The sequence below is a fragment of the Xylocopa sonorina genome, chromosome 6 (genome assembly GCF_050948175.1).
Source record: "Xylocopa sonorina isolate GNS202 chromosome 6, iyXylSono1_principal, whole genome shotgun sequence".
Taxonomy (NCBI): Eukaryota; Metazoa; Arthropoda; class Insecta; order Hymenoptera; family Apidae; genus Xylocopa; species Xylocopa sonorina.
Genome location: NC_135198.1, coordinates 7,756,332 through 7,768,716, shown reverse-complemented (window position 1 = coordinate 7,768,716; position 12,385 = coordinate 7,756,332). Strand labels below are relative to the sequence as shown.

At 42.3% G+C, this 12,385-nt stretch overlaps 2 protein-coding genes and 1 non-coding gene across 7 annotated transcripts in view; 2 read left to right on the top strand and 1 right to left on the bottom strand.

Annotated features, from left to right (window-relative positions):
• The window catches only part of Mrpl41 (mitochondrial ribosomal protein L41), a 186,772-nt gene that overhangs the window by 45,246 nt on the left and 129,141 nt on the right, over window positions 1–12,385 (bottom strand). The gene's annotated exons all lie outside the window — the stretch shown is intronic.
• Trnap-ugg (transfer RNA proline (anticodon UGG)) lies at window positions 953–1,024 on the top strand. Its single transcript has one exon. It is a non-coding gene; the product is annotated as a tRNA-Pro (tRNA).
• LOC143424939 (solute carrier organic anion transporter family member 3A1-like) overlaps window positions 1,414–12,385 on the top strand; it is a 41,623-nt gene continuing 30,651 nt past the window's right edge. For 2 of the 3 annotated variants that reach the window (XM_076897340.1, XM_076897338.1), the window contains exon 1: window positions 1,414–1,701. The gene's annotated coding sequence lies outside the window, so the exon portion shown is untranslated. Of the gene's footprint in view, window positions 1,702–1,950; window positions 2,026–12,385 lie in introns of those variants that run through there. The other variant, XM_076897339.1, reaches the window with a different exon arrangement.

Here is a 12,385-nt window from a genome sequence, read left to right as displayed (position 1 = left end):
TTGACGAACATCAATTGCAATACTCTGTATCGATCATTTTTCATAAGTTCGCGAACCGAACCGAGGATGCTCAGAATAGCTAATTTTGTAAATGTCCAAAGCACAGGGGCGTACTGTAGACTGTCATTTCTATCAGTTTGATATGAAGCATTTTTTGCGATTTCTAACTGTAATTATTTTTGTTATGGAAAAATAATATGCCAAACACGTGTATTATACGTGTCACCAATAAAGAGCCAGTGAGATGTGTTAATTATTCTAATTGTCCATGCCTTCGCATCGGTAAGATACCAGAACTGCTATAAGGCCAATAGTAATGTTATGTCATAAAACTCGCTTATATAGAACAAGATACCTTGTTTATGCTTAGAATGCGGATATACACTTCCGCAATTAATCAAACGTATTCATGAAATCACACTGTCGAATAAAAATTACTTCAATGCCTCTACAGTACATTACATTTATAGCGTATACGTTTTAATACCACATTTTGCTATTATACAACAGGGAATATTGCTTTTAATTCAATCTTTTATTTCAAGTTGGTGTTCCATTTTTTCAATTAATTTATAGTAACAGGTGATTGCATAACCATCATTGGATATGTTTGGCTACGTATTTATCGACTGAGATTATGCAAACAGATAGAGATACACATTGAATGTAAAGTAGATTTTTAAATGCTGTATTTTTTTCTTATGTGTATTTTATATACAAATCACAATTACAATAGATTGATGTCAATTAAGATAGTACAGATGAATTATATATACAAGTGTATAAGACTCTGTTAAGATTTTAACACATTACACAAAAATTTAATTTCTAAATTTACGAATGCAGTGTCCAATTAATATTTATATATAATGTAATTCTTAGTATATATATACAAAAATCCATATAGAATTCTTATCATTAATACAATGAGTTACTACCACATTTCACATCTGGCCTCTTGGTCTAGGGGTATGATTCCTGCTTTGGGTGCAGGAGGTCCCGGGTTCAAATCCCGGAGGGGCCCAATTTTTTGTCATTTTGAGACGAGACCATCACTTTCCAATAAACTTGTTCACTTTTTACATAAAACAATTCCAATACTTACGTCTAGAATGCTAAAAGTATTAACTATAGTAATATTGCTTAAGTTCTTTAATAACATAGCAGCATTCCTCTGTCTCCTTAATTTATAGACATTAAAAACATACAAATACTGAGCATCTTTAAAAAACATATCCAACAGTAATCATTTTACTTCATGTTACTTAGTTTTTTCAGATAAGGAGCACATTCAAGAAGCATTGCTAGCTCATCGATGCGACACGGCGAAGGTAGCGACTTCAAATCGCGCGCGATATGTTTCCCTACTCCCGAGAAAGTAAAGATGGCGGGCGTGGCCAGTGCGCATGCACGTACTCCTCAATGGTCGGGCAAAAACACAGCTGGTCTATGATCTCCGAAGCAAGCTGACGGTCGAACGCTATCAATGTGTTTTTCGTGAAATTCTTACCGATCTACCGGTCAGATCGTGAGGCAAAGTAAGACGTGCGCGAATATTCGTTCAGTGATCGGCTGTTACTCGAGTGTTTCAGTGAGTGTGTTTAGATGTACGGAAAATTCGCCAATCGCGGTGTCACCACGAGGATTTTTCACTGCCCTGGATACAAAGGAGTTTCGTGAGGTGCTTCGAGCGTCCTTTCGGTGAGTTTACAGCCAACATTTCGCCGAACATTCGTCGTATCCTTCTCACCTCTGTCGCGTCTGTTACAAAGCGTTCAATCAATCCGCAGGACCAAGTGACCATTCTCGATCTATGGAAAACGTCTACACCGTGCGCCCACGGTATTTTGCTGTGACTCAACTTTTTTCGTGCTACTAATCCCGACACAGAATCTCCACGAAAAAGAGCCAGGAACCCTGTTACGCATTTCGCGGAGCGAGTCCTGATAGTAGCTCGCACAGTCGAGACGATATATCAACTTGTGAAAACTCCGGGGATATGGTATGCAGCATCTTCAGAAATAGGTCAGAACAAAGTTTTCGTAATCTGGTTGCGAGGTGTTCCGGACAGGTATCGCCTGTTCAGACAGGGAGAAAGATAGATTTTTATCGTGCGTTATCTCTCATTATTCCCTTTACAAACGAGAGCTTCGAGGAAGAAAGGGAGAGAGAGAGAAAGAGAGAGAGTGAGAGAGTGAACCGCTTGTTATCTCACACGTTCTCTGAAGGACTCGTTTGTGTTCTTATTTTTTTTTTTTTTATTTTTATCTTGGTCACACGCATACCGTGCGGTGTGTGCACCACGGCTGTTTACCAACCGCGGACGGGAACTTTCCGACGTCGCGGCTGCGATTTCGAGCGGTGAGCACCGCCGTGTAAGATACATCTCGAAAATGTAATCTTGCTCAACACGCCACGGGCACCGTGTCGTTGTCGTCTTTTCTCTTCGACGATTGTTTACACGCAAACACAGCTGTGCCGTAATTGTACGGATAACGTTATCGCGCTGCCGTGCGTATCTGTATATCGAGGTCTTGAACCTCCGCGTCTGTACGACTATTTTTATATCCGCGCCGTGCCTCTGTCACCGCGCGCACGGCCAGAGAGAGAGAGAGAGAGAGGAATCCGGCTGTTGTCGAGCGATGCACGACCCTGGCGCAGTCCTTAGGACTCTGACCTTGTCCTATGCAAAACGATACCTCTCCCGTTCCTCGTGCTTTTAATCGGTACACCAATTAACGGGCAGACTACTTAACGCTGCGGCTTAATTAGTTTACGTTACGCGACGACGAATAGCGGGCCCCGGTAACACGTCTCCGACCATTGTTGGAAACGTTCAGTTTCGCGTCCCTTTCTGTCGCTAATCTCTCCTCTCCTCTCGTCTCGCTCGTTCGTTGCCTCCCATCTCGTTTTCGTCTTCTTTCGCGTTCGTGCCCGCCGTTTCTCACGGTATCGATGCCATTATCGTTGAACTTCGGACGTTTACTTTCGATCTCCAGTTTTTTAGCATCGATCGCGGTGCATGTACCTATTACACAGTGCGGTAGGAACAACTCGACTACCAGTATCCGTATATAGGGCCTTTCGCAGGCAAGCGTGTTGAACTTTTATCGGTTGCTTTAAATTCCTTCATTGAACATTGTTCTATGTACGTACGTGCTAATAATGAACGAAACGAGGGTAACACACGATCGACGATATTAGAAACTGGTAACGACCAGCTCCTTTTTCGAGTTAATTTCGTCCAGACAGCTGTTACCACTCGATACGTGGATTCTCTTACTGGTAATTAACCGGCTGTTAAAAAATGCGTACCCCGTTCACGGTGCAAGGTTGAAGTGCCAGGTTCCACGGTACGCTCATTCTCGATTCGTTTTCTATCTCGTTTGTTCGTGAATTTTCTCGATGAGATTCCAGCGGATAAGTTCAGCTAAGATAGTACATACATCACGTCCTGGGCAAAAGGCAGAAAGAAAAATTGCCATCGAACTTCTGCCGTTCCTGTCGTCCGTGATAAAGGCTCGTTCTCACATGACCACGAGTCACGAATCCTACTGCCGCGACACGAGAAGTCATGACTCCTGTCCGTAGCCCAATCTAATATAATAAAGGCTCATTTTCGTGCGACAATAAATCGTGATTCTTGCTGTAATAACAGAAAGGTATCAGATGGTTGTCGCAGCCAAAGTAGCGACTCACCGTCGCGTGAAAACGATCCTTAAGAGTTAGTTTCCGAACGACTTTATTGACCAACCCAGCCGCATAGAGTTGGCGAAGTTAGGCCAGAGCCCTCGTAAAGTGTCCCGTCTTTACGCGACGCACTATTTATCCCGCTGGAAATGGTATCTCACTCAGGGGAAGTTGGGTAGAACCGTCAAACCGGACGGACGCTAAATACGAAAGCCTAACGCGAGGGAACTGCTCGATCTTCGAGAGAAAAATCGCCGTGGAATTTACTCCGATTGCCGCGTCGGCAATAAATCTTTGACGAGTCTGGTTCGCGATAGAAATTCCTGCCGTTTCGTGTATTTTTCGCACGAGCCCATCGCATCCTTGAACCTACGCGGACGAACCGGACGTTTCGTGCAAAAATTCACCGTCCACGCGAGGATCTCGTGCCGGTTCGAAGGAACAGATTGAATTTACCAGTGACCTCTATAAATTCCACGGTGTTCGTACACAGCGGGAAGATGTCGCTTCGGCTCGCGATGGTGAAAGCAGCGTCGTTGAACAAGCACAATTTTTAAATCACCATAATACATTACTTTATATCCCTGTGCGGTGGGGATCAGAATACACCCACAGTATCCCCTGCTTGTCGTAAGAGGCGACTAAAAGGGGGAAGAAAGAGTTGACGAAGATGTAGAGAAGAGCGAAGAATTTTAGTTAAGAAGAAGAACGATGTATGCGAAGATATTGAGTGCAAAAAGTGTGCAAAGCGAAAATTATGTACGTAGGAATGCGTAGAAAAGAAAAAAGGAAAGGAGCGTGGGTCAAATGGTCGTTATAACTTGAACAACCAATTACATATCCACATTGATACGTTCCCATCAATGTAACTTATTAATTAATGTGTGTAGTAATGTGTAAACTCGCACTTAGTATAATCTCAGTTGATTTTCTACTGTTACTCAGCTCGAGGGATATTCCTTTTTAGCGTCTGATAGTTCAGGTTCCATTTTTCTTGGCAGTTTACTTTCTTCTCTACTTAGAAATTAGCAGAGAAAGTGTCACCATTTAACACGTTTAATTCTCGTGTAATCCACTATTCTCGTTTAAAGTACACTTCGAAAAAAATGAAATTGGAAGCTGCAAGTTCCGACGCGCGGAAACGTAGAAATTGAAAGTCACTCCGACACGCGCGCCTCATCGTACAACCGGAAGCGGGTCCTTTCGTTAGGCGGCTCTACGTTTCTTCTCGCGATGCATCTTCTACGTTGGTATTCTTACATGCATAATTCTTTTCGAGCGTGTTATCTTCGAAATAGAGTGGAAGAAATAATTTCGAGGAATGCCCACTGGTCAGCATCAGCTTCGAGTGCAGACGTTGCTCGTAATTGTAACGCGATGACTTTCACAGTGCTCCGTTATACCTGAGAGGACTACGTAGACTTCGTGCTTCTCCTTTTACGCTGAATATGCACTGGCGATTACGAAAGTGATCCGTGCAATTATGTGAAAATGTCCAGCTTATTTATTTTTCGTTAGACTCGCGAAAAATGGGATAAAATGTTTCTTGCAAAATGGTCGTAAATCGAATTTTCGAAGCTCGTTGGAATTTTTTACGCTTTTCGTGTCTCATATTTTTGTTCGATGGCTCTCGCGGACTGAGAAATTATTTAAATTAGCCAGCTGCGGCATAATGAACGTGTAGAACAGTTTTGAGAGCTATTTAATATTAATACAGTTGCGGGCATGAAATTTCGTAGCCAGCCGACGGCGGTCGGCTTTTGTAATTGAAAATTTGTAACGAGCAAAGAATGTGGGACAGTAAATCGAGCCGTAACCTAGTTTTCGATCGCACGATTTAAAGTATTACCTGTGCATTTGAATGGTGTACACGTGTGATCGTATTGTTAAACTGCCTGTTCGTTGAAAATTAATTAGGTTCGACGTGAATCACCCATTACTCAGTTCTGAGCTACTTGTTAATGTCTGGTACCTGTTGGATAGTTTACACCTCTATAATTTATTAGGTTTGAAAACAAGATTGTCTTAGTGTTTTCTAAATCACTTTGAAATTAACTGTTTCTCACATTGTTATCGCATACACGTACATTTCTAGTATCGATTTAAAGTTCCACATATAAACAAACGCCGTTTTTTTTTATATTGCAGTTTTTATCTAGACTTATTAAATAGCTATTAATGAATGACCATTATTCGTGAATATTTACGAGCTCGTGTTTTCATACCACCGCCACTTGTGTGGTCGTATGGCTTTTTTTGCCGTACTCTTTTTTTTTTATTGCTCCAACGTGCACTTAGTAGAGATTGAATTTCTATGTACCAGGTGTGTGAAAAGTAAATTCCCTTGGAGCGACAGGAATCAAGTGTCGCGTTTGATGATCTTTTACTCGAACATTTTTGGAACTCTTGCTTGTAATCTTGAAACCGTCGAAATTTTAATTAAATATCCGCAACAGCTGGTACCGAAAGTTTACTCTAGATAATAGCGATACATTATCAGGCAGTATCATTGAATTGTACATAATGATTGATATAGTTAATGTAATTCCATCGTATATGAAATTTCCTTGGATATGTAATATTTGGACAACAGAAATGGATCTGTTCGCGGTTTAATAGAGCCTTTAGAGTGAATGAGACGCATCGACGATGGTGCCATGAATTGGTATTGGTCGATGGATGAAAATTAATTTCCTGAGTAGTTGCCTTTACTCCACTTTCGAGAACTTGTTGAAATGGGACGGGCCTGGTAGTCGGTCAACATTTTTCCTACACGCCAACAAAATTCGTGATTTTCCATATGCATTCGTCAGTTAAGTCGTCCAAATCCTATAAATGGAACATACATTTTCTTTTATTTTTGGTTTCATTAAAAGTATGACGAGATGGTTAAAGTTTTATATGGCTATCCGGTATATCCGCGCACACTTTGGAGCAGAATAATTTATCACGTTTAATCGCATTATTTATCGTACTATTTCATTTCGATCGTTAGTTCGATAATCGTGGCAGTGAAATATTAAATTTCTGGGCTAAACAACGAGAAAGTGGCTTGCTAGAATTTACGGTCTACTAGCGCCGCGTTTATGTAATAATTCTATTATACCTGCCATTCGTAATGAAAGAAACAATTAAATTGAAACCCGTCTTTTTCTCATGCATGAAAGAAACGAAGAATACTCGATGAAAGATCGTCTCGTAATCGATGCTCATCAAAATTACTCTACCAACGATGCAATATAATTGCATGGCACTCAAAAACCGCTTAAACGGGATGCTTGAATCGCGCCAGGCAGCGTTCTCAATTTCACGATGAGCCTAATTCCGTCCTGACTTAAATATATCCCAGAAGAGCCGAAAAGGAAGAAAAAATTCGCGATTAAGCGGCCCAAATTCAGAATCGTGTAGATACATTAATACACTCGCATACTCTGATTGCCTTCTTGTGATATAACAAGTTACAAGGCTTCTTACATGGATTAAATAAAATTTCTCTCGCTTCTCAAACGAGGATGGAAATTTTATCAGAACGTATTTAAAAAAAAACGAAGTTATTGCAAGCGTTTTTATTTGCAATCTTTTAATAAAATTACGTTGCCTCAGAGGCAAGCGAGTCTACTTACTTTCCAACGACAATGCACTTCATTAAACGATAACGTAACAATCCCTCCAATTAGTAGCTCTAACGAACGACCAATTAACATTATACTTGGAGCACTCTCAATCTCCGGTTCCCTTTTTCCCAGCTATCTTTCTCGCTTTTTTTGTGCTCCTCGGTGCACCTGCGATTACGTTGCTCGCGGAAATCACCGCGTTCTCCACGCGTCTCTAAATGCATTGGTCCGCGCGAAAGGAGCAGTCCTCCTCGCGATTCCGTGAACGATCGGAGGAGCCCTTGAAATTCTTTCTTCGTGCCGCCACTGATCCTTGCTCCCAACGTTCCTCCACTGTTGGAAGATGGATTATCCGGGACACGCGTGGGTGTTGCGAGTCCTTCGTGAAAGGAGACACGGACACGCGTAAAGCGGTGTGTTTATGTGGACATAACGCCAGACGTATATATCTTGTCCTTTCAAAACAGCCGATCCGGCTACAAATATTAGTCGATACGGCAGCCAGTCGGGTCAATAAAGTGGATAGTTCGATTGGCGGATAGTTCTTAAGACATTGAGCCAGGAGCTCGTCCTCGTTGCTAGGCAGAGACGAAGGGGGATATAATTGATACAGCACGTTATCGAGCATCAAAGTTGCGTTCTTGTTTCTTCTAATCTTTACAACGTACAACCGTTCCCTAATTGCCCCGTTTCATCTATTTGCTTTTTCCTCGTTGTTTGTCTGACCTCTTTTCCTATCTCTCGTGTCTGGAAATTCCCAAAAATTCGTCAGTTTATTATATCACCGCTGCTTCCCACGCGCTCACTGTTTACTTATGAATCATTGATTTCCATTCACTGGACACGGCACGAGCGTAAGCGTAGGAAGTATCTGTGCCAATTGGAAGCACAGCCATCTTTGAAGGGTGGACTACTAGCGCCGCCACGGCGGGCGAATAAGTTCTATCACGTGTTGCTAGATGCTGGTAGCTTTCAGAACCAATCCATAGATATTTCCAGACACGTTCGATATAATTTCACAGTATAAATACGTATCGTTAAAACCAACACGAGTGTACATGTATCCGATGTTTGTATAAAATATATAGAGCACGTCTAGCCTCTGTTGGAGGACTTTTAAGTTCTTCCATCGAGGATACCCCATATTTTCACGAATAATAGAGAGGTTCGTTATCGAAGTATTAGCGTTCGTTATTTCACGCAAGTTTCCCGTCGGAATATTATTGCGGAGAAACAACAAACGTTCCCTCTTACGATAACATCTCCGCCGCGGTGCCAGGAACTCGGAACGCAAATTTAATGATCAATTTACTCGTTCCTCATCCGCAAACATTTCCCCGGACGGGGAGAGCGTCCCGTTAAAAACGTAATTAGCGATTAATCGATGGTTACACCGGCGCCGATGCAATGCCCCGCGACCTTTAAAATTCAATATCCGCTAACCGATCACCGTTACCGTCGACGCAGGAAAACCTGTAACTCAATTTCGCGGCTAATATCGTTGATATTCGTCCGGTAAATACCAACCCAGGGGAAACAATTCCGCAATTTCGCACCGCGTAATTTCCACTGATCCGCCCTTTAACTTCTCGTTACAAACAATCGCGTTGTTATTCCACGATTTTTGCGTCGTTCGCGAAAGGTATCTGCTCTGTTGAGTAACGTTCCTTGGCTTTTTAGAGTAAGGAAAGTACTCTATGTATTATGAATTGGTCTTGCAGTACTAATTTTTTGATATTAACAGATTAGCATCTAGCAAATGGAACGGCTCATTAGGTCGACTCGGATATGTGGTCCGTTTAACGTACTTTATACATTCGAGTGATCCGCATCCGTCTGCATGTACAGAATACTCGAGATGATCGTGTCTGATGTGCTCAATAGCTTTAGATCTGTAACCAGGTGTACAGGCACTAGGCTTCAATGGTAAATAGTTTCGTGGAATCAGTTACGCCAGTTAGGTTGATCAAAAGCAGCTTTGAAACACAAAAACGGCCATAACTCGGAAACCAGGTCAGATAACTATTCCTGTGCACGTGGATTTCGTTTCGCCGAGCTTGAACACCGAACGCGTGTTCAGAGACGTATTCCCAGGATAGAGGAAGTCCGTTCAGCTTCCGTATCGACGATTTTTCGTCGCTCACGTCTCAGTGACTGATTTCATTTGAAACTAGGCTTATTCAAAGTCTCTCTTCGAACGTCTAATAATTTATCGTGAAAAAAGCTTCGACGCAGACGATAACAGTACGATTATATGGCGAGTAATGCAATAAACTATTCGATTGTTCGATTCCCAAGGCAGTGAGAAATGTAAAGAAATTTTTTTGCCGCTGGTGATTTACAAAATACGCGCAGTGTTATAATAATCCCAATTTATTCAAACTTTTTGCGCGGATATTTAAATCGCGAGCCACCGTTACGCGATACAAGAATAATGGTGCTCCTGATCTACGTTTTTTTTTTGGCGCGGCAGCTTATTTAAATTGCTAATTACTCGGTAGGTGTACCTCGGGAAGTTTCTTTCATTAATCATAACTCGAAAACCACTGCTCGAGCGATCTGCATGCGGCGATGCATCGATTCTATATTTTCCTCAATAAATTCTCTGGCATCAACTTTCAATACGAACCGTCGATCAAAAGGCAAAATTATACGCAACAGAGGAGAAAGCACGCGATTACACGACGTACCACGGATTAGAAATAAAAGAAATCGAGAGCGTTTATAACTATTCATCGCCAATTACGTGCCAAGCGGTTGTACACTTTCTCATGATCAGATAAAAACGAGCAACAAATTATATAACATTATCAGACAAAGTGTGCTACTCTGAAAGCCTGTGGAACAGCTCGTTAACGATTATTTATAAACCGTACACTTTCTCACAAACGTGGAGCAAAAATAGAAACGGGATTAGATAATATTAGTTGTTGGTAAAATATACGGTTTACTAAATGAATCGTTCGTAAGGTCTTTCAGAAGCCATTCATCGGTCTTCGCGTCTCTGAGCTCTCGTTCGTTCCACGTAACCGTGGAACGAGAACGGGAAAAAGAAAGCGCCGCGGACCAAGACGCGCGGTTAGCCACGAACGATTATACCAAATAGCGTAAAGTTGGCGTTTCACGCGCGAGTAGACGTTAGTTATCCAACGGGATGAGCGATTCGTGGCAAGGGTACGCCTAAAAATATTTCATAGGCGTATATTTAACACTCGATTGCGCCAGGGCTATTCGCGTTCCACTGTCGCGTTCCCAGCGCCCGAGCCAGAAAGAAATCAGCTGTTCGCAAAGGGACATTTGTCGCCGGCTAGTGAAACCCGTCGATGGAAATCTTCACGGTGTTAGAACGAACAGAGCTCGGAATAGAGTCCTTACACCTTCAGCAATTATCCCAACTAATAATAGAAACCGTGAAACGGAAAAATCGCGAGAGATCGGAACCGAGGGACAAAAATCGAAGGTAAGAATCGTCTCCAAAATGGAACGTACATCTCGAGACTTCGAATGAGAACGAGAATCGAAAAGAACAATATTGAAACCATAGAATAAGTGCGAGCCACGATCGTACCGATTGCCATCTTTTTTAATCGACCCATTGAACGATAGTAACGATCGTTTGCATAATTCACCGATACCACGTCTCCGCTAACGAAGCGAAATTCTCGCAGAGACACAGGAAACGTTTGTCTGGTGTCACTGTCGGCTGTTAATCGACACGATCGACGTGTTCGACGACGCAGCAGAGAAAAAAGTCAGGAATTGCCGATAAATCGCTCGAGAGGAGCCTGGTGGCTCCGTTCTCGTCCCAAAATGCCAGGGCGTTGCATCATGTGACCGGGTACCGCGATCCACGTGAGTCTAATATCCTAACCTCGTTTCGGTTAATTACTCGCGATTACCCCAAAGACAATCTGAACTAGGTCTCGCCACGTAACCCGTACCGTGTCTTTGAACTAAGACCCGTTCGGTAGGCGCGTCTTTTATTGCTGTCCGCGTCGCGATGAATCACTTTCCTCTCAGTGTCGAGCGATCAGCATGGCGGGTTTTCTTCCGTTACGTTCAACTTGAAATATTTCAATATATCGTGAGCTTTTAACCTCTCGATGTCTACCTTCTATTCTTATTTTTGTGTGTGTGTGTGTGAATAGGTTTTTAATGGTCCCGATAACACTGTAGATAATAACGAGCTCAGTAATGTTTATTCCATTGAGCAACGCTGTATTTAAAAGTAATGGTCTCCATATCAGTCGATAATAATCTTTCAATTTCCAAAGTGAAACAGATAAGCAACGATTCAAAGAAATTTGGGTAACCGTTTTTGTTAGAAATTTCTGGTACTTTTCTTTTAGAGCAATTTGGTCTAAAAGTGCTGTAATTGCTTGATCGACTGAAAATAGAAGCTTGGGATATTTCACGACTTATATTCTGGATAAATGCGATCCGATTCGAAGAGCTCGTACGCAAGCCGTCCCAGTGGCGAGACGATGTCAGGCGTCTCGAACTCCGTGCCCCGCTCGTCGTTTATTAATTATTCATCGTATGCGACGCGGAGATGGTGTACAGGGCTCCTAACGTGGACCAAACACGCTCTCGACCCAAACTTCGTCGGCTGTGCCACGGAAGATGGCTCGTTTCTAGCCTCCCTTTTATATATCATTTTTATTTTACGTAGTCACTGTTCCCAGACGGTACCCCGTTATTGTTATGCTTGTCGAGCAGTCTATTAACATCAGAACTACTAAAGTGGCTGAAGAAACTATTCAATTTATTATATTTCTACAAATTTCCTGGCTTGATCGTCCTATTTCCTCGTAGCCATTAACAGGAATGAGAGAACACATAACGAGGCGATTATTTAATGTCTCTGAGAAACGAACGATGAGGAAACTCCAATCGTTTCTTATCGAAAATACAGACTCTCCATGACCCAACAGTTACCAGAAAACTATGACGATCATCGTAATTCCTAATAAACCAACGTTTACTCGCGTAACATCTCGTAACTCCGTTCGTCAGTCGCTCTGTTCGTTCGCATAAGATCCCAGCATTGAAATTCGCCAATCGAATCGATCATCCGGCTT